We start from the raw sequence: 25745 nt of genomic DNA, 5'->3' as shown, positions 1-25745 counted from the left end.
ATTAAGAGAGATAGATAAAAATTACACATAACAAATGACAAATATTCTTTTAAATGTAAACACCAACAAAATAGCCATGTACAAATCACAAATGAAACCAACAAATTCCAAGGTCCAACTTGATAAACATTATGCTACCTAAACATAATATATTAGATTTGCATTAAAATTAAAAAACAATATAAAAGCTTGGAGGACTTCTGTCTAAAATAAATGTTGGATGTATTCCCAGGCCCACTACATTAGCAGTAAAGATTGTATTATTGTGGATTGTGCGTGTGTGTGTATGTTATGTCTAATATCTAAACCTACCAGAACAAAAAAAGGACACAGAAGGCTACAGTAAACAGAACCCCCAAAACACATAAATCACTGGCATTAGATACCTCTGAAAGTCAATTGAAGGTGGGGCTATGTTTAAAAACAGGTAGATTCACCAAGACCATATGTCCCTTTGTGCCATAAAGTGACTGGTTCTCCTCAACCAAGAAGAGCAAGAGATTGAAGATCTGAAGAGGGAAAATAGAATCAGTGACACTAGCACTAGCCTAGTAGAAAGATAGCATACCACGCATTAAAAAATGAGAACTAGGCCGGGCGCGGCAGCTCAAGCCTGTAATCCCAGCACTTTGGGAGGCCGAGGCGGGCGGATCACAAGGTCAGGAGATCGAGACCATCCTGGCCAACACGGTGAAACCCCGTCTCTACTAAAAATACAAAAATTAGCAGGGGGTGGTGGCGGGCGCCTGTAATCCCAGCTACTCGGGAGGCTGAGGCAGGAGAATGGCATGAACCTGGGAGGTGGAGCTTGCAGTGAGCTGAGATCCGGCCCCTGCACTCCAGCCTGGGCGACAGAGCAAGACTCCGTCTCGGGAGAAAAAAAAAAAAATGGGAACTAGGCCGGGGCGCGGTGGCTCACGCCTGTAATCCCAGCACTTTGGGAGGTCGAGATGTGTGGGTCACGAGGTCAGGAGATCGAGACCATCCTGGCTAACATGGTGAAACCCCATCTCCACTAAAAATACAAAAAATTAGCCAGGCCAGGTGGCGGGCTCCTGTAGTCCCAGCGACTCGGAGGCTGAGGCAGGAGAACGGCGTGAACCCGGGAGGCGGAGCTTGCAGTGAGCCGAGATCGCACCACTGTACTCCAGCCTGGGCGACAGAGCGAGACTCCCTCTCAAAAAAAGAATAAATAAATAAATTTTAAAAAAGGAGCCAATTCGAAGGCTACACTTAAAATGTTGAGAATTTCAAGCTTTTTTTCCCACTCAAATCTCGAAACTGGCGGCCAGGATTATATTCTTTAAGCAGAATCTTCATTGGTGAAAATGACTAGCCCAATAGGAAACACTAATAGCACTTCATTGTGGATTCTATAACACAACATCCCAGGTATATCAACATATCTGTGATGATATATCCTTAAGTACATGATCAACAAGCCTATCCATATTTCAAGTAACTTTTTAATGGCCATTTCAAAATATACCAGAAAGTTAACAATGAACAGATATTTGAAAATTTCTAAAATTAAATGTAGAGGTTAAAAAACAACATAAAACAGCAATTTAGGGGGACCTAAGATTATTCAGGGAGAAGAAGGTTTCACATAAACTATCATATTGCTAAAGAGATGAAATATTGCTTTCATAAGACAGAAGGATGATGCAATACACATAGAACACAAACAACAAAACAAAAAGGGTCCATAGAAATTACAAACATTATAACAGAAATAAAATACTTAATAAAGGAGTTGAAAGATAACACTGGGGCTATTTTTCCTCCAACACAAAACAAACAAAAAACGGAGCAAAAGACAAATAATTGGTTATAGATAAACCTCAAGATATTGATTTCCTAAATATATGGGGTAGCTGAGCAAAGCCCAGAATAGTCAAAGTCCTGGTTTTTATCTCCTAGAGGACAGGGCTATGCAGAAAATAGAGCAGGGCCTAATGGCGCTCTCCATATGAAAAAGGTCGGGAAGAACTCTTTTGGATAACTGAACATAAATATAACAATAACCAGCTAAAGGAATTGAAAATATTTAGCTGGGTGAAATGGGCAGCATAAGGGAAATTCTACTTCACAGAATTGTTTTATTTTCTGTATTATATGTATGTGCAGAAAGAAATAAATAGATTAACGCAGTGCCTAAACTAAGCAGCTAACACATTCATCCCCTAGCTGAGGCAAATAGTGTCTACTGATGGCTCACAGCTGATTTTCTTGTTGGAAATTGCCCTCGGCTTTAGGAAACTTCCCTGCCCAAGACTGTGGCCTCTTCAAGTGGCCAGTGATCAATAACTGACTGGTATGGAAATACAAAGGCCTGACCCACTTTCATTTAGTTAGGAAGACAGTGAACTATTACCTCACTTTCATAACTCCCCATAGAATCAGCTGAGGCATCAATTACCAATGCATTGAAGGTCAGCTTCTTATGCCCAGTCCTATCTTATTTCTTTTATTTTCTTTTTTCTTTTCTTTCCTTTTCTTTTTTTTTTCTTTTCTTTTCTTTTCTTTTCTTTATTTTCTTTACTTTTCTTTCTTTTCTTTTCTTTTCTTTCTCTCTCTTTCTGTCTTTCTCTCTTTCTTTCTTTTTTTTGACAGAGTTTTGCTCTTGTTGCCCAGGCTGGAGTGCTATGGTGTGATCTCGGCTCACCGCAACCTCCACCTCTTGGGTTCAAGTGATTCTCCTGCCTCAGCCTCCCAAGTAGCTGGGATTACAGGCGTATGCCACCATGCCCAACTAATTTGGGATTTTTAGTAGAGATGGAGTTTCTCCATGTTGGTCAGGTTGGTCTTGAACTCCTGACCTCAGGTGACCCACCTGCCTCAGCCTCCCAACATGCTGTAATTACAGGTGTGAGTCACCGTGCCCAGCTGTCTTATTTATTTTCTTACAGGTAAAAGTTATTCATGTGAATTTCTGTGTCAAAATATCTTTCTTGAAAGTCGAATCTAAGACAACAACTAACATGTATTTGGAAGGCATCTCAATCTTACTACTAATTAGGAAATACAAACTAAAAACAATGAGTAATCTATTTATACTCATCAATGGACAAAAATTAGATAGATAATACCAAGACAAGTTTAGAAGAGGATAATCTCTTCCTTATAATTGAGGTTTTTAGACTATTTATATTTGATATTATTGGTAAGATTAGGTTTAAATCTATCATCTTGTTATTTGTTTCTATTTGTTCCATCTATTCTTTGTTCCCTCAATCTTACACTTTGAATGGATCTTTCACTCATGCATGATTTTGTAATATGATTCATTGGCCTTTGGAAAATATTGTTTCACTGAATTATGCAGAATTTCCAAATGTTGACACAAATTGTTATTTAACATCAAAATAATCATACTTGTTAATTTTACCGCCAATCTCAGAATAGTCTTTAAGTCATGGGTGACTATCAAGTTTACAGTGGTGAATACAGGGTTCTCAAAATCTAATTTTTGCTTGAATGCTCAAATTTTATCAGACAACAAATAACATCAGTTGTTCTCCTTGAAGCAACTGGTTCACTTTGTTTAATTTCAAGATGATATCATCCAAATACTCAAACCTGAATGATCATAATTTGTGAGTTGTTCTTGTACACAAAAATGTTCTATGAAAAAGTGGCTAGTTCCACTCAAAGAATGGAATAGCACATGTACTTCCCCTGAAGACTCCCATTGCACTTTAGTGTGCAACAGAAGTGCTTCTACACACTTCCCATTTTGTCACACAGAATACTAAAAAGACATGTGCACAACTGTTGGAATTTAATATAATTAATAATTTTTACTGCTTCATCAAGGATGTTGTGAAATAAAATTGGATTTTTAAAAAACTGCAGTCCATAGCAGTAAAGAAAATAACAATTAGCATAATTTACTGCCACTGCCTTGATTTGTGTTAAGGTGCCAAATGTTTACCTACCCTTGATTTTGCACCACCAGTGCAAATTTGAACTCAGTGAAGAAGGCACCTTCTTCCCCAACTGTGCACCTAGGTCCTCTGGAGTGCCCCAATAAACTCACAGGGTACCTCCAGATATTTTAAAATTTCCAGGGAAACTCAGCAATACTCAACATCTGCTGCATGTTGTACAAAGTACTAGTTCAAGGCAGTTCAGTTTTAAGGTAGATTTCTCTATGTTGTTTATGATAAAATATCTTTTAAAGCTTGCTTTTCAGTGCTTTCTATGATAAAAAGCAATGTGGAATAGTAAATGAGAGTTTCAGTATTCCATCTGATTCCAAGGTTTGAGAAGTTGTGCCCACAGATATACACATCCTATTAATAAATAGTTGTGGTTATTTAAGAATAAAGTAAAAATACACAATTTACTTGTATTATTATTTCAAATGGCTATTAAGATTTTAGGACATAAATACTTGAGTTCTTTTGACTGAACTACATAATAAACAGATTTCTAAGTATTTCCTTTAGCCTAGAAATGCTGTGAGGAAAAAATATTGAGACTCTAAGGGTGCCATGAATTGAGAACTTTTGGAAACCTTTGTCTTTGTATTATCATGAAAAAATAATTTGAGCTTGGAGGGTCCCTAAAAAGGTCTCAGGAACTCTCAGGGATCCACAGACTCCAGTTTGAGAACCAATGTATTAGTTCAATTATATGCTTCTCAAAAGTCACATGAAATTGTTAAAAGTTATACAAATTACCTGTCATTGAAAAATGGGCAATCTCTTTCTCTTTCTTATTTTTTTGCATGGCTGTCTACTTGTTTAAATTCCAGCACAGGCTGCTGTCCTAAGGTGCATTTATTCATTGAACTAACATGAAATGAATACATACCAAACACTAGGTCCATTCTTTGGTTTGGAAGTAGTTTTGCACATAAGATCTTCCCTCTGTCTTCAAGGAGCTTACAACCTTATGGGAGTGAGTGGCAGAAATACAGATTGCCAATAGTCTTTAAGAAACATTACTATGATAGCAGTGAACAGAATGCTTTGGGAAAACATAGGTTTTCTAATGTAGCTTTGGTGGATTATCAAAGATTCTCCCAAGAGATAATAAGGTGACTATCTCAAAGAATTAAAGAACGAGAGCCAGCAGAGAGAGAGAGAATACCTGTATGGCTGTACTGAATATGCATTTGAGGCAAAGAATGGTGTTAAATTAAGTTACAGAGGGAGGTAGAATGTACCACTGCCAAGCTGGAAAGTTAGGACATTATTATTGAGAGGCTAATGACAAGTCATTGATGCATTTCAAGGAAAGAACTGATTGATAGATTTGTAAAAAATCTCTCTCTGATAGCAATTAGAGAGAATGGTCTAGAAGGGGGCAAACTTGTTAGGAGCTGGCTGCAAAATTATTGTGAGAAACGGTGAGCACCTGAGCTAGATTAAATGTAGGGGTGATGAAGAGAAGGTGCCAGGTTAGAGAGGCTCAGGATATTGCATTGATTTGGCTGCATGGTGGGTGGAAGAGTCTGAGCAGGGAATGAACGACAAACAAAGGTCAATTTACTTTTTTTTTTTTTTTTTTAATAGAGGGAGAAGGGCAGATTTTCAGAGAGAAGGCCTTGAGTTCATTTCTAGTAACCTGAGTGCCTATTGGATATCCAGCCTACAGGTACTTACACTGAAGTAGAGCTAACATCATTTTGGTAACCATACATGGAAGCACGACCAGGCTTTATGCCATTCAATTCTTCAAAGAATTATTGCCTAAGGTAGGTCTATTACATACCTCCCAACCATTGAGCAAAGAACAGGAAAAAAAAAGGAGGAGTGCTCTTATTGTTTACAGTAAGCTAGAGTTAATATTATAACACAATCCAATGATGTCCGTAATGCTTTCCCATGACACCTACATGGGCAATCTCTGACTGAGTTTTAGCATAGCACCTAAGAAGGGAAGCTGATCATGTGGCTCTTTATTTATTTTATTGAAGTTGTACTTATTTCTCACTGTACAATTTCAAACAGGTGAAAACTGACAGGCAACATGATTTTGCTTAACTTGATAAATTTAAAGTCTGCATCTATTTACCCCCAGTTTAAAATATCAGTAAGTTCTCTGTGAAACAGAGAACTTCTCCAGCATCTGGAGCTCTGCTTCCTTTCCTAGAGGGAATTATATGCAGCCAGTCATTTTTCCTTCTCATGTATATCCCCCTCTCCCAGGCCCAGCTCTGTGTGTTACCAATGAGACTGAAGGCCACTTACTAAACCTGGGCTACTCAAACAAGAAAGCCTTAACAAGAGCTGCAGCCACTTGATCATTCAATGTGGGAGCTGAACAATCCCCTCACCCTTAGACTGAACCCAAACAACCCAAAGTGAATCAAAGATATCCTATCACATTTGTCTTTGAAAATAGCCTGGGGCTCTCTCATTTGAATTGATCCTTCAGCCAAAGATCCAGGCCATTTGCAGAGATCTTGGCAATAGGAACCTCAACTGTCAGCAAGGAGAAACAGTGAGTTAACACGAACATATTTAGTGAGGTGGAGTTAAGGAAAATCCATTTACCAAATCCTACATTAAGACATCTGACATTCTTGATGGTACGTTAGTCAGAATCTGGGTCTTTCCAGGATAATTTTCCCCAAAGAGTAAAACATCTCTGTCTTGGAGTCCACTGATTAGAAATTCAGACCAAGGAGTGACAGAAGTTTACTTTTGTTTTACCTAAGAAAGAATATTTTGCTGTAAAAGAGTCATGTAGTAAAAAGACCACTGGACTTAAAATCAGAAGACAGGAGTTTGTGCATACTCTGTCATCTGCTACTGTGACAGGATGTTTTATGAGCTATTACAAATTTTACTGATTGTATTTTATTGGTTTTATTGTTTTCTTTGTCTTTACCTTCCAAGTTTATATCTAGTCTCTTATTATTTCTCTGCATCCAGGATTTTTACAGGATAGAAAGTAGGAGTTATACGAAGTCTGCAGCTCCTTCTATCTTTTGTAAATTCCCAAAGTGATTGAATCAAGGTTAGTCACAAATTCTACAAGGGTAAGATTTGCCTTGATTGTTCTGCCTGTCTTTTCCCCCGGCACTTCCCACTAAACCAATGTTGAACACAGAAAACAAGCACATTAACTGAGGTACGACAGGGAAGGTTAAAAAAAAAAAGAAGAAGAAGAAAGAAAAAGACCTATGAACATAGTAACAAATTCTGCTGGCACAAAGGTAACTTCTTTATTAAATAAAAGAAAAAACAAAAAAAGCAACTTAGTCTATAATATCTGTGTAGCATTGGAATTGACCATCAAATTGAAGATTTTCTACCATCATAGAATTCAGATTCAGCAGCAATTTTGAATATCATCTGCAACCTATTCATTTTACAAGTGAAGAAACTGAGGTTTTTTTGGATCCTAATGACCAGCAGCTACGCATATCTCAAATGCTGAGCTACAGCTTGTTTTCAATACAATCAAATTTAAAAATACAGATATAACAGTTTACTTTATAGGAAGAGATTAAATGTCTTGTCGTTTGGGCTTTCCTTCCAGTTAAGTTTTTGGTCAATTATTAGCACGATGATACTGTCACAGTATCTTAATATGCCCCCTCCCACACTAAAGAAATATGAAATTCAAGAATGCAGTATAACCTCAAGTTTCCCTTTGCTGACATTGTTATTATTCTGGTTGGCCTCAATCTAAATCAGCTGACTGCTACATAAGACAAATTGAATTGACACCTCTTGAGTTGAAGTGCCATCTGAATGATCATCCAAACAAGCCTGACATCTTTTTTTCTGTTGATCTCTAAAAATATATGTTTATATCAGTGTGGGTTCAGAAGAGAAAACAAACTAACAAACAAAGAAACAGCCTTAGATATTTTAAGGAGAAATAACTTGATATAGGGGATTCAGTTTGCAAAATTTTTTACAATGGTTATAAAATAGACTCCAAGATGACCCTCCAGAAATGACTTCTAGAACACAAAAGAATTCTCCACAGGAAAATTGTTGCTTTTTTGATAATTGAGAAAGTGGAGAGTTAAGAAGTCACCACAAGAACTACTGAATTTGTTTACCTAACAACACTAACTGTGAGCTAGGCATCAGGAAGTTATGGTTACCACTTCCACAACTAGTTCTTGGTAGCCATGAAACTGGTGACCAAACAGTTTGGAACATTGACCATTAACTACTATATTAATGGCCTCTTGAAAGGCATGAGACTAGGATCTGGACACTGAAACCCTGCTGCAGGATATACTCACAACTCTATGATCTTGCTTACTCACAGAAATCAACCAAAGCAGCAAGAAGATGATATTGGCCTTACTTGTACATGGCAGATTCTGTGTCACTGCAAATTTTTGGTAGAGCCTAGTCTACATCTCCAGCTAACATCCCAGATGCAAGGGGGTATGCATTATGTTACTTCTGGTTGTATACCTTCCGAAGTATAGAAAAGCTGATTAAAAAGAAAAAAAAGCGGGGTGGTGGGGGCTGGAAATGGATGCTAAGTCCAATTTGCCACATCCACTGTAACGTCTGAGATGCTTACCTCAGATGACATTAGAAATCTAAACTCATTATTTTTCTTTTCATATAGTGTTTTCCTCCTTTGTTCTACCTTAGTTAATGGCACTAAGGTACATCTAGTTTTCAAGTAAAAAACCTACTCTGCAGCCAAAGAAATCTCTCTGAATGCCAATGTGATCATTTACATCTTTCCTGAAATAATTGCATGTCTATGTTTCCAGCAAGGAACATGTCTCGCTTCCTCAACCAGTGCCTGAGTCCTTTTCCAGATTCATTCTCTGATGCTTATTCTTCCTTATGCTTTGCACTCAGTCTTTCTGAAATAATTGTAGCCACATTGAAAATGTCTGCCATCAATCTATCTATTCATCGATTTATTAAATATCTCATATTTATAAAATATCTAATATAGTCAGGGAGATGAAGGCTAGTATTGCTTGGCAATTGTCTCCAAGAAGTTTACTCTTACAATTTATAGTAAACAGAGGACTACAGTGTAGTGTAATAATAATTTATCTATACAAGATTGCTGGATAGGGTCAGAAAAAGTTTTCTCACATTGTGACACCTAAGCTGAGTCTTGAGTGGTGAGTACCAGGTGACTCAATGAAGACAAAGGGAGGAAAGAATAAGGAAACAAACTCCAGATAGAGAAAGAAGAATATACAAAGTTAGTGAGGCCAGAGAGAGCAAGGAGTTTTAGAGCTCAGGTTGCTGATGAATATGGAGGAAGTGAGCAATTGTGTAAGTCACAGTTCTTCAGAAAATCAGAACCAATGGGATGCATATTTAAAAAAATATTTATTTTAAGGAACTGGCTAATGTGATTATAGTGACTGGAAAGTCCAAAAATCTGCAAGGCAGACTGGCACATGGAGATCCAGAGAAGAGTCAATGTTGGAATTGAAGTCTGAAGGCCATCTCTTGGCAGAACTCCTTCTTGCTTGAGGAAGGTCAATCTTTTGTTCTAGTGATGACTTTAACTGATTGAATGGGACCCACTCACATTATGGAGGGTAATCTGCTTTGTTCTGCCCATTTAAATGTAAATCTCATTCCAAAGCATTCCTCCCAGAAATGACCAGAATAATGTTTTACCAAGTGTGCTAAGTCAAATTGACATATAAAATTAACCACCACAGGGATAAAACTGAACTCAAGGTAAGAAAGGCCAGATCATCAATGCCGTGCTTGGGAATTTGGACTTTGATTTTGAGGTCAGATGGAATCATCAAAGAGTTTAAGCAAGGGAGTCACTTGGGCAGATCTACAACTATGAAAAATAGTTCTGCTAAAAGAGTAGAGGACGGAATGAAGTAATGATAAGGGTTACAGCAGAGGGGGACCTTCAGAAGAGGAGGGAGATAAATCAGAAACTGATAAATTAAACACAGGTGGCTCCTGCAGCAATCAATATAAGTAAGAAATCATGATGTTCATATACCTCTGCCGTATCAGCCTATTATGTGTTTCCACCCATTGTTCAGTTGGAAAAATCCTATTTAGCTATCAAAACCTACTTGCAGTAAACAGAATTCCAAAATGATCTCAAAGAGTCACATCCCCTCCCACTGAGTGCTGGTGAGACCTGTGACTGTGAGAGGACGTTACTCCTGTGATTAGATTATTTCATATGGCAAAATGGGGGGCTTTATAGATGTAATTAAAGTCTCTACTCAGCTGATTTTAAGTTAGTGGAAATGAAGATTTTCCGGGTCTGGCCTGACCTAATCAGATGAACCCTGAAATCAAGGTCGAAAAGTCAGAGATGGAAGCAGCAGCAGTGAATGTTTCACCCCTGGTCTTAAAGAAGCAAACTGCCTGTTTAGGAGAGCACCATTTGGCAAGACTTATGTGGCTAAAGGTCTCAATCTCATAATCAGAAGGAACTGAATTCTGCCAACAAAGCCTCAGATAAGATTGCTGCCCTGGCCAACACCTTGACTATAGCCTTGTGATGCCTTGAACAGAGGATATAGCTAAGCCATGCCTGGATTTCTGAAATATCGAACTGTCCAGGGCAATTTATTTTGCAACAATAGAAGATTGACCCACTTTCTTAAAATTTCTCTCTTCTGAGATCTTCTTTGATTTATTTTTCTCCCTAAATGGAATTAGTTACTCTTCCTTCTGCACCACTACTATGAAGAGTACATATTTATGTTGTTGCATTTATGTTGTATTATTATGTATTTGTTTATTTTCCACTAGACACTTAGCTAAAATTATCTCTGTCTCCTGGAGCTCTACCACAGTGAATGAAGCACAGCAGGTGCTCCTCGAATTAGGAAGTTGAGTTGATCATAAAGATAACAAATATTTCCTAAATCACACTCAGGAAATTGAATCAGATCAAATGGTAGCTTTATCTTTGGGATTTTTTGGCCACTCTTTCAAGCATTACAGGTAAGATCTAAACAAGGAACACATCATATTAATTATGATAGAGTTCTAGGAGCTTGTAGAAGTTTCTTAGAAAAACACAACCAACTTTCTAGAATGAACTACATAGTCTTCACAGAGTCAGGGACTGATTTAGTCATCACTAAAAATCCCTCGAATTATGCCACAAGGCATAATTTCCCAAGAATACAAACAACAGAAAAAAGCTTCTCGAGCTAGGAATGTAAGCTACCTCACATTTGGTAGCAGTTTATAGAGACATTTCCCCTTTTCAATGAGATGAGGTAGGTGGTGATAGGAATAGCGTCTGAGGAGAGTCAGGAAGAATGTGAGTAGTTGGATTTAATCGGAACAAAAGAGAATTGTTTGCATCCCACATTTGGACTAGAAAATGAGAGGTGTAAGTGCTGACTGCCAAAAGCCATCATCTGGGATCTGGACATGTTTCAAGCTCCTCCAGATAGCATTCAAAGCTATTTTAGCTCTATGAAGACAGGTCAAGATGGATACATTCAGTATGCTGATTCGCCCACTCAAACAAGAACGAAAAGTTGAAGGAGTCATCTTATTAACTCACACTAATTCTAATCATGGAAATACTAGTGGTAATGATGCTTCCTGATACTGAGGTTAAAGGATAATTGGACCATAAGTAGGTCAAATGCAAAAAAAAGCAAATAAAAAATAACTATTCAGATTTTATAATTCCCCTATTGCCCATCCTGCCTAATGGAACACAAAATATGAAAGGAGGAAAAAAAACATTCTGCATTATATTCCGTGACTAGGTGTTTGAGCAAATGAAATTTATACATTAAATTAGCTGGTGAACTTCTCTAGAAGCTACAGGAGAGGAGCACCATGGTTTACAGGCCTCACTCTTCATTCCTAGCACCAAGCACATGCTTGGCAAATTGTAGGCAATCAATAAATATTTGATGACTGACTTTCCAGGAAAACACATACTAAAGCAGAAAATAATAGCAAAATCCTAACTAAATGAAATTACTAAAATCTACAGCTGGCAAAGCTCTTCTCCCTCCCTTTTTCAGGAGATTAATTGCTGTACTTAACATTTGTAAAGTATTTCTGACACATCAAAATGGCCAGAGGGGAATTCGTACTGAAAAATCTAATTCGTTATTATTAATAAATTGCCTTGTGGTCCCAGCTATTCCCTAGGGATGCAAAGATGGGAAAGAAAGAGAAATTCACTTTTAATATTTTTCTCAATGTCTTAATTTGGGAAAACTCTGAGGTTTTTTTTGGTGGTTCATTCTGAGGTCTGGGCAAAGGTTCAAGCCCATTCCTGAGTTATCTAAACTGATTCATCCTCCCCCATCCAAAGCCAACAATTGCAGAGGTTTACAACAGTACTCTGCCCTAACTACTTAGTGCTGAGAGGTTTTTAATCTTTTTCTTGTTCGTCTCCTTATCTTATGGTGCTTCTCTGTCTCATCCCCTTTTCCACAGGCTCCCAACATAATCAGCGTCTCCTACAGCTGATGACAGACACAAGGAGCAGATGAACTGAAAGGTTAATGGAAGGGGAATTGTAAGTCCAGCCTGATCTAAAGAAAGAAAAGGCCACTGGAAATTTAGCTGGATTATATGCAAGCAGAGATAGCTGTAAAAGACTTTAAAGAGCTTAGAAATGGATTTAGGAAAAGGCATTCAACAGGTCAGCTGGTCATTCTATCAGCCCTAAGTAAAGTTATTGTCTTGGAAAATTTAAATATAGACATATATTTTATATATTGAAATTTCCCAAAGAGCCAATACATACTTTCAATACATTCCAGTAGCTTGCCAACTTCTCCTGGAAAATTCTTCCAAATTGTGACGATCATGTGTTAGTGTTTCCTTTCCAGCACCCATTCTCTCTTATTCTCACAAGATCGCCCATATTTGAATGTGGAGAATGATTTCTCTGCCAGTGAGTGCATGTTGATGAGACTCTGAATCAGGATATGCAAGACTGAGCAAGTGACTGACAGTGATACTACTGGACTTTTCCTCTTAGGGCTTTGAACACGGAGTGAAACAAAAACGAAATAAAAATGATTGATGCTATCTCAACACAGTGGTGTTGCCCAGAGAACTTTAGCAATAGTTCTTGCTACATAGAATCTCAGAGCTGGACTTTTTTTTTTTGTCTTTTCTGAGTTTGTTTTTTTGGTGTTCTCTCCAGTAGATGGAGAGAACTATCCTTCCAACAAATTCTCTTTTGCTTTTAACTTAGAGTTAGTCTCCATAGCTTGTCACAAAGAAACTATAGGAGACAAATACCCAATTTATTCTTATGTGGTGTTCTTTCAAGGAAATATATGATGACTGATAACATAGGTTTATGATAAGTTCTCAGACAACAGGATGGAGCAGGCAAAAGAGTCTAGAACTAAACACTAGCATTCTAGTTAAAACTGCTTACTCCACAGTCCTGTACCGTTACAAATCTTTCGGTGTTATGACTGCAGCAGTTAAAACTTCCCTCTAGCTACACTCGTGGTTCTTGCTGGAAAATAGAATTCTATATAGACTGGTACTAAGTGTGATTCCAGTTCTAAGTCTGGCCTCTTTCAAGGGTGGAAACAACAAGCTTACTTCTGAAAGAAGAAAAGTTTCAAAAAGTTTCTTTGAGATACAAACAAGCTCCAGCTACAATGGACATGAATTATCATGCCTGGATCTCTAACTACTTAGCTTTTGTCGTCCCCCAGAGTCAGAGCCTGACATAATTGTGGAACTTCCTGAATTCTTAACAATTAGTATGAAGAAATTGGGGGCAACAGTATTAAATATATCGGGCTCAGTGAGAGAGAACACTATAGCCTATGGTATCCTAGAAAGGTTTTGTGGACAAGATGGGATTTGCTTTGGACTTTGGATGAGGAATAGCATTTCGAAAAGAATGAAGTGGAAAGGCCTTTCAGGCATGAGAAATGAGATGAGTTAAGGCATTCAGGTAGAAAAGCACAAGGCACATCTGGAGGACAGTGTTTAAGACAATGAAAGTATGTTTCAGTTGGATGGTGGAGAACCTTGAAAATCCAGCTAAGGGGTTTCAGTTTTACCAACCAGGGTCTTGACGGAGTATAGAAGAAATGTGGTGAAATGATGCATAGAAAGGCCAATCTAGGGTGGGATACAGGAGATGAAAGCTTGAGAAACTAAAGGTAAAGATAGTTGAGAACTATGGATAAAATTTTGGAGACAAAATATTATAACCCCATGATATATTTTTTGATTGCCACTTGTTTCGTTACCATGTTCCTGGCATCAATTAGTTTTCTAATGGCTCCCATTGCTTCTCCAAGGAGATTATAGGAACTTTTCATTTAATTAAAGATCCTAATGGGTTAGGATCTAAATAATCAGTTTTACTTGGCCTGCATTGAGTCACAGATAAATCCTAGCTGCCACAGTAAATGCCAAGCCAGCCCAATACACCAATTCCTGCCATTTACATTTGGGCAATGAGGATTTATTTACCTTTTGCTATGCTTTATTGCTCTTTCCTTCTGCCATTCAAAAATATATTCAGCAAAACTGCTAAATCTCTTTGGATTTAACTAACTTAGCTTTTCTTGGCCAGGTATCAGAAATTTAGGCCAAATATTCTTACAAGTCTTTAGTGTGCCAATGAAGAGGAAAATAAATTTTGTTATGCTTGTGATCCTTAATCAGTCAGTATTGACTTACTAGGGCACTGAGGTAAGAAGAATTGTAAGAGTCTGTCTGGGCTCAGTGGGAAAGAGTCGTGATTGATTAGGAGCAACATCCACAGGTGGGGAGATGCCACTCTGATTCAGGGACTCAGGTAGCAGGGCTACACTTACACTAGGTAAAGAATGATTTTCTTCATAATACAGTAGTAGGTCTCAGGAAAGCCCTAGTGTTTCCAAAGGTCCATTCAAATAATCCCAAGAGATCTTAAAGTTGAACTAATTCTTCTAAAGCATAAAGAACTTACATTCTCCTCTGCTGTGTGTGTGAGGGGCAGAGGATAAGATCCAGGGGTCTAAAGAGGAAAACAGAATCATTATCTTGGAGATTTAAATGAAAATGGAATTGCTTTGCAAATGGATTTTTAATATGATGATCATTTTTTCTAAACCAACAAGTGGAGAAACTATATAACAAGGATTTTTTTGTAAGTTAAAAAATTCAATTATATTAACATTTTATAAAACTATAGTTAATAAGTTTCATTTACTTATGAAAATACATGATATGAAATTGAGACTGTCCCTGAAATTCAAAATATCTACTTAACAAATTTCAAAGTACTATACATAGCATAGTGTACATAGCAGTATTACCATTTGACTTGGATTTGTAAGGCATATAAAGATTTTCCTGCCCATTCGTTGTTATTTTGATAGATACTCTGGTTTATACTTTAGAATTCTGAGGTCACCACATAAATCTTATAGTTTAAATGAAACTGCATGTGTCCAGATGTAAGTAGTCAATGATAAAAATGTGTTTAACTTTAAAAAACACCAATATTAAACATCTTATAAATCTTTTTAAAGCAGACTGATTGGAATTGGAGACTCATATGATGAAAACTATAAATTTTTACAGAAAAGATATTTTCTTCTTTGAAGGTTAAGTTACATTTCAATGATTATTTTCTTGATACAGGATTTTGGATGAGAAAGAGTGAAAGGATATTATACACATTGAAATCAATCAGAAATTAGGTAAAAAGATCTTTACAAAAATAAAATAATCCTTCGTTACTTTTGGTTCAAGTTGTAAATATTTGATTAATAAAGGACATGTATCTATTCTAATAATTCAACCACAGGTCTCAGGTGTGGTCATTGTAGTAATATGATTCTTGGATTCCACTCCATAAGCAATACTAAATTGGGAAATTTTCATCACAATCACATAGAATAAGAAAATATTTCATAAAATTTATCATCATCATCATGAAACATTTATTGATCATCTATAATGGTCAAGAATCTCTATTAGCACTCAGATAAACAAGAGCCTATATTCATAAGTGCCTAGTTTATAAAATGGCAAACATGTATTACTAAAATAAATCAGTTTGGAAATAATAGGAAGGGAAGAAATGTCATAACCCTCAAACAAACGTTAGCCCGATAGCGAATTCATTGAAATACTTCTTTTAAAGTGATGTATACTATTCAGTCATGTTAAAGGAAGTCCAGAAAGTTCTTTTCTGTGATGTAGTGGTTGGGTCACTTGGTTTTGTTATTTGACACCCCCTTGGCTTGGATTCCATGCTCCCCACCCTCTTTCCACTCTTCCCCTTGCCCAGCTGGTGTCTGGGTGTGGGGCTGAGGGGAGACTGTTGCACAACACCACACAGCAAGAAAGGGACAGACTTTGGCAACGGGGACCCCAGAGATTCAAACCAGCTGCTTTAAAAGGCATCTCTTGATGTCCCCACCCTGCCCCTGACAAAATCGCAGTGATCTTGGAAACATTACAAGATCAACTTGCCTGTTTGTGCAGATGTATCCAATGTAGGCAGCACAGCCTGTAGCAAAAAGAGGAAACCATTAGGTGTTAAGACCAGCTCCTCCACTACAGTGTTCTGTGATGCAAGTTATGAAACTCTTTCTGCTCTTTAACTCAAAAATAGACCGTCCCCCACCAAAAAAGGACACGATTATTCCCATTTCTAGAGGACGCTGTGAGAACACTCCAGGAATATGAAGTAGGTAGGAACACATTAGACATTGCCATTGTCATGGAGAAAAAAATGAAAAATAATAAAAGTTATAAATACTTCGTAGTGAGATATTTTGAATTCCAGGAAACATTTAAAACAAAGTTTTATAGGATGAATGTGGTGCTAGAAATGTGACCATGTAAAATGAGAAACTCTGCTTATTCTTATTGAGGCACCTGATTAAATAATCATTAAATCTGTATGTGCTTGGCAGATTTCAGATCACATTCTCATGCATCTCTCATTGGGTGCACAGAAGTCACTTGTAGTGAGCTGCGCAGCCAGCATAACCACCACCTTGTAAATGAAAACACTGAGGTTCAGAGAGTCTTGGTGGTGTGACACAGCCCAGGAGTACGAGATTTAGAGTTAAAGCATGAAAGGTGTGACTAGGGGAGTGACTTTGAGGATAGATTTTTACCCTAAGGAATATTCTTGAAGGTTTTTACTGGCATTTCACCAAGATGAACCTGTAAGTAACCCCAAGAAAGGAGGCTCATTTCATGATTGGTCATTGCTCCTTACAATGCTTCTTAAAAAGTCAGGATGACAAATATGTGTACAAACATAAACTTCATAAGAATATACACTTAAAAAGAACCAAAGAAACGGAAGCTATAAAGATGCTAAGTGGTTTCTCCAGGGGAATTTAGGTAAGGTGAAACTAAAGCTATGCCATGCCTCCAGTGAAGAAGGAACATTCATTTGTTGATGGCAGTCTTTGCCTTATCTCCACTTCCAAATATTTCACTCTGAAATCATTTTCAAACATGCAGAGAAGCTGTGATAAGCTATGGATTTGTATCCCCACCCAAATCCCCTGTTGAACTGTAATCCCCAATGTTGGAGGAGAGGCCTAAGAGGAAGTGCTTTGATCGTGGAAGTGGATTTCCCCCTTGCTGTTCTTGTGGTAGTGAGTGAGTTCTCACAAGATCTGATTGTTTAGAAGCATGTAGCACTTCACTTTCACTCTCTTCCTCCTGCTCTGGCCATGTAGGACGTGCCTACTTCCCCTTCTGCCATGATTGAAAGTTTCCCAATGCCTCACCAGCCATGTGCCAGTTGAACTACTTCTAAGATAATTGAAGACATGACATTTCACTCCTGAACATGTCTACTTGTATCTCCAAAAAAGAAGGCATAACCTTAATAAAAGAACGCATAACCTTAATACTCTTTTTAAATTTAAGAAAATTAACTGCGACCGGGCGCAGTGGCTCATGCCTGTAATCCCAACACTTTGGGAGGCTGAGGTGGGTGGATCATGAGGTCAGGAGATTGAGAAAATCCTGGCCAACATGGTGGAACCCTCTCTCTACTAAAAGTACAAAAATTAGCCAGGCATGGTGGTGCACACCTGTAGTCCCAGCTACTCAGGAGACTGAAGCAGGAGAATCACTTGAACCTGGGTGGTGGAGGTTGTAGTGAGCCGAGATCGCACCACAGCACACTCCAGCCTGGGCAACACAGCGAGACTCCATCTCAAAAATAAATAAATAAATAAATAAAATTAAGTGTATTTCCTATGTGTTTCCTTAATAGCATCCAATATTCAATCCATATTCAAAATTTCTAAATTATCAATGAAATATTGTTTGTAGCTTTTTTTCTGAAACAATCTAGCAGAACTTCACACATTGGATTTGATTCTTTTGTTTCTTTAGCTGTTTTATGCAAGAACAGTCCTCAACCATTTTTTCCCCTTAACTTTGACTTTTAAAAAACATACCACATCAGTTTTCTCATATAATGTTCCACATGTTAGATTTGTTTGTTTGTTTCCTTGTGGTAAGATTTAACTTATGACTATCCTGTATATTTCCATTGGAAATATTTAAACAAGAGCTTGTTTAGATTTTGGTTAAATTGTTTTGGCAAAAGTATTCCACAGATGATGTTACATACTTCATATTGCACAATATCAAAGGATCCCACTATAACAATGCTAAATTTGGTCATATGATCAAAGTGGGACCACAGGATATTTCTATAGTAAAGTTATGTTTTTCCTTTGGATTGGTAAGTCGTGTGTAAGATGCCATTTGGCATCATAATAATGCTTTATTTTCCACCAACATTTAATCTAATGGTCTTAGTAGGCTTTCTTGATCCTTGTCTAATTTAATTATCTTGGGGGAATGGCACAATGGTGATTTCTATCTGTTTATAAGCTCACGTTACTCTTTATGAAGAAGGACTTTCTTCTACCATGTGTAAATAAACATCGTTTATTTTTAAAAAACAAAATAAAGAGGGGAGGTGGAGCAAGATGGCCAAACAGAACCCTCCACTGATTGTCCTCCTGCAGGAACTCCAAATTGAAAAACTATTCACATAAGAAAGCACCTTCATGAAAACCAAAAAGCAGGTGAATGATAACAACACGCAGTTTTAACATCATATCAGGAAAAGAGTCACTGAAGAGGAAAGGAAAGACAGTCTTGGATTGCCAGTACCTGCCCTCCCTGATTCCTGGCAGTAGCAGTGGCCATATGGTGTGAAGAGAATATCTGCACATCTCGGGAAGAGAGAGTGCAGTGATTGTGGGACTTGGCATTTAACTCGCTGCTGCCCTGTCACAGCAGAAAGCAACATGGGGCAGAATTCAGCCCAGGTCCACAGAGGGAGCATTTAGACCAGCCTTAGGCAAACAGGAGTTGTCCAGGCCAGTGATCAAAACCTGAGTTCCAACTAACCCTGTCATCGTGGGCAGAGAAGAGGAGAGGGAAAAGTAAACTGGATTTTTTCTTACAAATTGGATACCTGTAGCTCAGCCACAGGCAGATTCCTGAGGCCCCCCGTTCCAGGTCCTAAGTCCCAGACTTTTCTAGACATACCCCGGACCAGAAAGAGACCTGCTGCTTTGAAAGGAAGGACATAGTCCTGGCAGGATTAATCATCTGCTGACTCAAGAGCACTTTGAATAAACATCAATAAACATCAACGGTTGCCAGGCAGCATTCACCATGAGCCTTGAGTGAGACCCAGTCTTCACTTCAGGTGTGACCCACCACATTCCCATCTGTGGTGGCTATGAGGAGGGTTTCCTTCTGCCTGAGGGGAAAAAAAAAAAGAATGGAAGTGGTGGCTCACACCTGTAATCCCAGCACTTTGGGAAGGCAAGGGGGGCAGATCACGAGATCAGGAGATTGAGACTATCCTGGCTAACGTGGTGAAATCTCGTCTCTACTGAAAATACAAAAAATTAGCTGGGGTGTGGTGGTGGACGCCTGTGGTCCCAGCTACTCAGGAGGCTGAGGCAGGAGAATGGCGTGAACCTAGGAGGTGGAGCTTGCAGTGAGCTGAGACTGTGCCACCGCACTCCAGTCTGGGTATTGGAGCGAGTCTCCGTCTCAAAAAAAAAAAAAAAAAAAAAAAAAAGAAAAAGAAAAAAAAGGAAAAGTACAGGAACTTTGTTTTGCAGTTTGGGTTCCAGTTCTGCTGCAGTGAGACAGAGCACCAAGTGGGCTCCTGGGGTAACCAGTTTCAGGCCTTGACTCCTGGATAACTTTTATTAACCTGTCCTACATCAGAGGGGAGTCCACTTCCTTGAAGGGAGAGATTTAGGCCTGGCAGCATTCACCACTAGCTGACTGAAGAGTCCTTGGACCTTGAGTGAACATTAGTAGTAGCCAGGCAGTACTTAGCCATGGGTCCAAGGCAGTGGTAGCCATGGTAAGAGACTCCTCTTCTTAAGGAAAGGAGAAAGGAAAGTGGGAAGAACTTTGTCTTGTTGCTTGAGTGCCAGCTCAGGCGCAGTAAAATAGAATTTCAAGTAGATTCCTAAGGTTCCAGACTCCAGGTCCTGACCCTTGGACAGCATTTCCGGACCTACCTCAGACCTGTGGGGAGCTTGCTGCTCTAAAGGGAAAGACACAAGTATGGATGTTTTCAATACCTGCTGATTGTAGAACTCTGGGGCCTTGAAGGAACATTGGTGGTAGCCAGGAATTGGTTACCTTGGGCAAGACTCAGTGCTGTGCTGGCTTCAGATCTGACCCAGCACAGTTCCATATGCTTGTGTCACCCCTCCCCCAGCTCTAGGCAGCTCAACATGAAGGAAGAGAGACTCCATTTGTTTGGGGAAAAGTAAGAGAAGGAAACAAGAGTCTTTGCCTAGTAATCCAGAGAAATTTCCTGAATCTCACCAAAGAGTATGGAGGTACCTCTATGAGTCTACAAGAGTCACAACATTACTGCCCTTAGGGTGCCCCCTAAGGCAGATAGGGAAACAGTGACCAAAGATGTAGATCAAAACACACAATTTTCTTGAAAAGCCTTCCCAAAACAGACAGGTACAAATAAGCCCAGACTATAATAACTACAATAAATATCTAACTCTTCAATGCCCAGACATTGGCAAACATCCACAAGCACCAAGGTCATCCAGGAAAACATGATCTCACCAAAGGAACTAAATAAGTCACCAGGGATCAACCTCAGAGTGACAGGGATATTATACCTTTTAGACAGACAATTCAAAATAGCTATTTTGAGGAAGTTCAATGAAATTCAAAATAAGACAGAGAAGGAATTCAGATCCTATCAGATAAATTTAACAAAAAGATTCAAATTTTAAAAAAGGAAGCATAAATTCTGGAGTTGAAAAACTCAACAGACATATAAGGAATGTATCAGAGTCTCTAACAGCAGAATTGATCAAGCAGAAGAAAGAATTAGTGAACTTGAAGACAGTCTACTTGAAAATTTATCCTCAGAGGAGACAAAAGAAAATAGCATAAAAAAGAAAGAAGCCTTCCTACAAGATTTAGAAAATAGCCTAAAAAAATCAAATCTAAGACTTATTGGCCTTAATGAGGAGGTAGAAAGATGGAGAGATCAGGGTAGAAAGTTCATTTAAAGATAATAACGAGAATTTTCCAAACCTAGAGAAAGACATCAATATTCAAGTGCGAGGTTACAGAACATCAAGCAGATTTAACCAAGGGAAGACTACCTCAAGGCATTTAATAATCAAACTACCAAAAGCCAAGGATAAAGAAAGGATTCTAAAAGCAGCAGAGAAAAGAAACAAATCACATACAAAAGAGCTCCAATACACCTGGAAGCAGACTCCTCAGTGGAAGCTTTACAGGCCAGGAGAGAGTGGCAAGGCATATTTAAAGTGCTGAAGGAAAAAAACTTGTATTCTAGAAGAGTATATCCAGTGAAAATATCTTTCAAACATGAAGGAGAAATAGACTTCCCAGACAAACAAAAACTGAGGGATTTTATCACAATCATATCTGTCCTACAAGAAATGCCAAAGGCAGTTCTTCTATCTGAAAAAAAAAAAGGATGTCAATGAGCAATAAGAAAATATCTGGAGGTACAAAATTCACTGTAATAGTAAGTACACAGTCAAACACAGAACATTGTAACACTGTAATTGTGGTGTTTAAACTACTTATGTCTTGAGTAGAAGTATTAAAAGATGAATCTATCAAAAATACTAACTACAACAACTCTTCAAGACAGAAACTGTATAATTATATATAAAAAGGAACACCAAAGAGTTAAAAAGTGGGAGGATGAAGCTAAAGTGTAGAATTTCTGTTAGCTTTTTCTGTGCTTTTTTGTTTGTTTCTGCAATCAGAGTTAAGTTGTCCTCAGTTTAAAATAATGGGTTATAAGATATTATTTGCAAGCCTCATATTAACCTCAAATCAAAAAAAAACTAAAACAGATACACAAAAAAATAAAAAGAAAGATATTAAAATATACCACCAGAGAAAAATCACCTTCACAAAAAAAGACAGGAAGAATGAGAAGACTACAAAACAGCTTACAAACCAACCATAAAATAGCAGGAGTAATTCTTATTTATCATTAACATTGAATGTAAATGGACTAAGTTCTTCAATCAAACGACATAGAGGTGCTGAATACATTTTTAAAAAGACCCTGTGACATGTTACCTACAAGAAACACACTTTATCTATAAAAACACACACAAAGGCTGGGCGTGGCGACTCATGCCTGTATCTTAGCATTTTGGGATTCCAAGGTGGGTAGATCTCCTGTGGCCAGGCCAGGAGGTCAAGACCAGGCTGGCCAAGAAGGCAAAACCCTGTCTCTACTAAAAATACAAAAAAAAAAAAAAAAATAGCTGGGTGTGGTGGTGGGCACATGTAATCCCAGTTATTCAGGAAGCTGAGGCAGGAGAATTGCTTGAATACAGGAGGCAGAGATTGCAGTGAGCCGAGAGCACACCACTGCACTCCAGCCTGAGTTTTGGAGTGAGACTCTGTCTCAAAAAACAAAAACAAAAATGAAACCTCCTAAGAAAACAGCAACAACAAAAAAATGCATAGACTAAAAATAAGGGGATAGAAAAAGATATTTCATGCAAATAGAAACCAAAAAAGAGAAAAAGTAGCTATTTTATACTAGATAAGATAGATTCCAAGACAAAACTATAAAAAAGAGACAAAGAAGTTCATTTATATAATGATAAAGGAATCAATTCAGCTAGAGGACATAGCAATTGTAAATATATATGCACCCAATACTGGTCCTCTCAGACATATAAAGCAACTAGTATTAGAACTAAAGAGATAGACCCCCAGTACAATAATAGGTGGAGATTTCCACATCCTGCTTTCAGCATTGGATTAATCATTCAGACAGATAATCAACAAAGAAACATGAGACTTAATCTGCACTACAGACCAAATGTACCTAAAAGATATTTACAGAACATTTTATTCGATGGCTGTAGAATACACATTCTTCTCCTCAGCCCATGGACCATTTTCAAGGACAGACCATATGTTACGTCACAAAACAAGTCTGAACACATTTAAAAAAATTAAAATCATATCAAGTATCTTCTCTGTCCACAATGGAACAAAATTAGAAATCAATAATAAAACAATGTTTGGAAACCATACAAACACATGAGAATTAAACATGTTCCTGAATGACAAGTAGGTCAATGAAGAAATTAAGAAGAAAATTTAAAAATTCCTTGAAACTATTGAAAATACCAAACAAAACATACCAAAACCTGTAGGATAAAGTGAAAGCAGTACTAAGATGAAAGTTTATAGCAATAAGTACCTACGTCAAAAAGTAGAAAAACTTCAAATAAACAACCCAACTATGAATCTTAAAGAATTAGGAAACCAAGAGTAAGCAAAACCCAAAATAAAAGGGTTTAGTAGAAGAAAAGATATAATAAAGACCAGAATAGAAATAAATGAGATTGAGACAAGAAACCCACAAAATATTAACAAAACAAAAAGTTGGTTTTTTGAAAAGATAAACAAAATTGACAAACATTTAACCAGACTTACTAGTAAAAAATGAGAGAATACCCAAATAAATAAAATCAGAGATTAAAAAGGAGACATTAAAACTAGTATCACAGAAATTTAAAAGATCGTTAGAGACTACTATGAACAACCATATGCCAATAAATTGGAGAACCTAGAAAAAAATAGATGAATTCCTAGGCAAATGCAACCTACCAATATTGAACAGTCAAGAAATCCAAAACCTGAATAAACCAATAATAAAAAATGAGACTGAAGCTGTAATAAAATGTATCCCAGCAAAAAAAAAGTCCAGGACCCAATGGTTCACTGCTGAATTTTGCAAACATTTAAAGGAGAGCTAATACCAATCCTACTCAAACTATTCCAAAAAATAGAGGAAGAAGGAATACTTTCAAACTAAGTATAGGAGCCAGTACCACCCTCATGCTAAATCCAGAAAAAGACACATCAAAAAAGGAAAACTATAGCCCAATCTCTCTGGTGAACATTCATGCAAAACTCCTCAACAAAATGCTAGCAAGCTGAATTTAGTAACTTACTAAAATGATCATTCATTATGACCAAGTGGTATTTATCCCTGGAATGCAAACATGGTTCAACATATGCAAATCAATGTGATTCATCGTATCGACAGAATGAAAGACAAAAACCATATAATCATTTCCATTGAAGCTGAAAAAGCATTAGATAAAATTCAACATCCCTAAATGATAAAAATCCTCAGAAAACTGGGCATAGAAGGATCATATTTCAACACAATAAAAGTCATCTATGGCAGACCCATAGTCAGTATCATACTGAATGAAGAAAACCTGAAAGTCTTTCCTCTATGATGCTGAACATGACAAGTACCCACTTTCACAACTGTTATTTAACATAGTACTGGAATTCCTAGGTAGAGCAACCAGATAAGAGAAAGAAATAAAGGGCCTCCAAAGTAGGAAGGAAGAAGTAAAATTATCCTGTTTGCCAATGATATGATTTTTATACACCTAAAGACTCCACCAAAGAATTATGAGAACAGATAAATTCAGTCAACTTGCAGGATACAAAATATAAAAGTTAGTAGTGTTTCTGTAAGCTAACAGCAAACAATCTGAAGAAGAAATCAAGAAAGTAATCCCATTTATAATAGCTTCAAACAAAATTAAATACCTAGGAATAAACTTAAACAAAGGAGTGAAAGATTTCTACAATGAAAACTATAAAAAATTGCTGCAAGAAATTGAAGAAGATACAAAAAACGGAAAGAATTCCATGCTCACATGTAGCAGGACCGGTTGCAGACAAAACCTCTAGGACACGGGTTTTAGGAAGGAAGGGGCTTTAATCAGCTGACAGCATCAGTAGACTCGGGTCTCAAGATCCAAGCTCCCTGAAGTAAAGATTTCTGTCCCTTTTAAGGGCTTACAACTCTAAGGGGTCCACATGAAAGGATCATGATACATTGTGCAAGTGCAGACTACGTGACTGAGGGCTACATGCATCAGTGATGGGGGCTAGCAGAACAGAACAGGAAGTTTCACAATGCTTCTTCATACAATGTCTGGAATCTATAAATAACACTAGTGGTTAGGTCAGGAGTTGATCTTTAACTACCAGGCCTGGTTCTTGGCACCAAGACATCTGACTATTGATCTCACTTCTGCTTCTTTTTAACTTTGCTTCCTTTTTCAAATAGGAGACAATGGGAGAGGTGGTCTCCTTCCTTATTCCCCCCTTTGAGAATCTCACTTATTAGTGGGAATTCTCACTTTCATCCTCGCTATCTAGGTCTTTCTGCAAGACAGATCGATAGTGATTCATGTGGTGAAGTGTTTTGGTGAACCAAGGTCGTGACAAAGCTTTTCATTA

The 25745-nt window shown here is 37.7% G+C and overlaps 1 long non-coding RNA gene across 1 annotated transcript in view; it reads right to left on the bottom strand.

The window, feature by feature from the left end:
* LOC140710240 (uncharacterized) overlaps positions 1-25363 on the bottom strand; it is a 48585-nt gene extending 23222 nt beyond the window's left edge. The window contains exon 1 of the long non-coding RNA XR_012091185.1: positions 25157-25363. This is a non-coding gene — a long non-coding RNA (uncharacterized lncRNA). The remainder of the gene's footprint in view (positions 1-25156) is intronic.
* Between the last annotated feature and the right edge of the window lie 382 nt (positions 25364-25745).

The sequence above is a fragment of the Chlorocebus sabaeus genome, chromosome 25 (genome assembly GCF_047675955.1).
Source record: "Chlorocebus sabaeus isolate Y175 chromosome 25, mChlSab1.0.hap1, whole genome shotgun sequence".
NCBI lineage: Eukaryota > Metazoa > Chordata > Mammalia > Primates > Cercopithecidae > Chlorocebus > Chlorocebus sabaeus.
The sequence above is the reverse complement of the archived record's forward strand: the minus strand, read 5'-3'. Positions and strand labels throughout refer to the sequence as shown.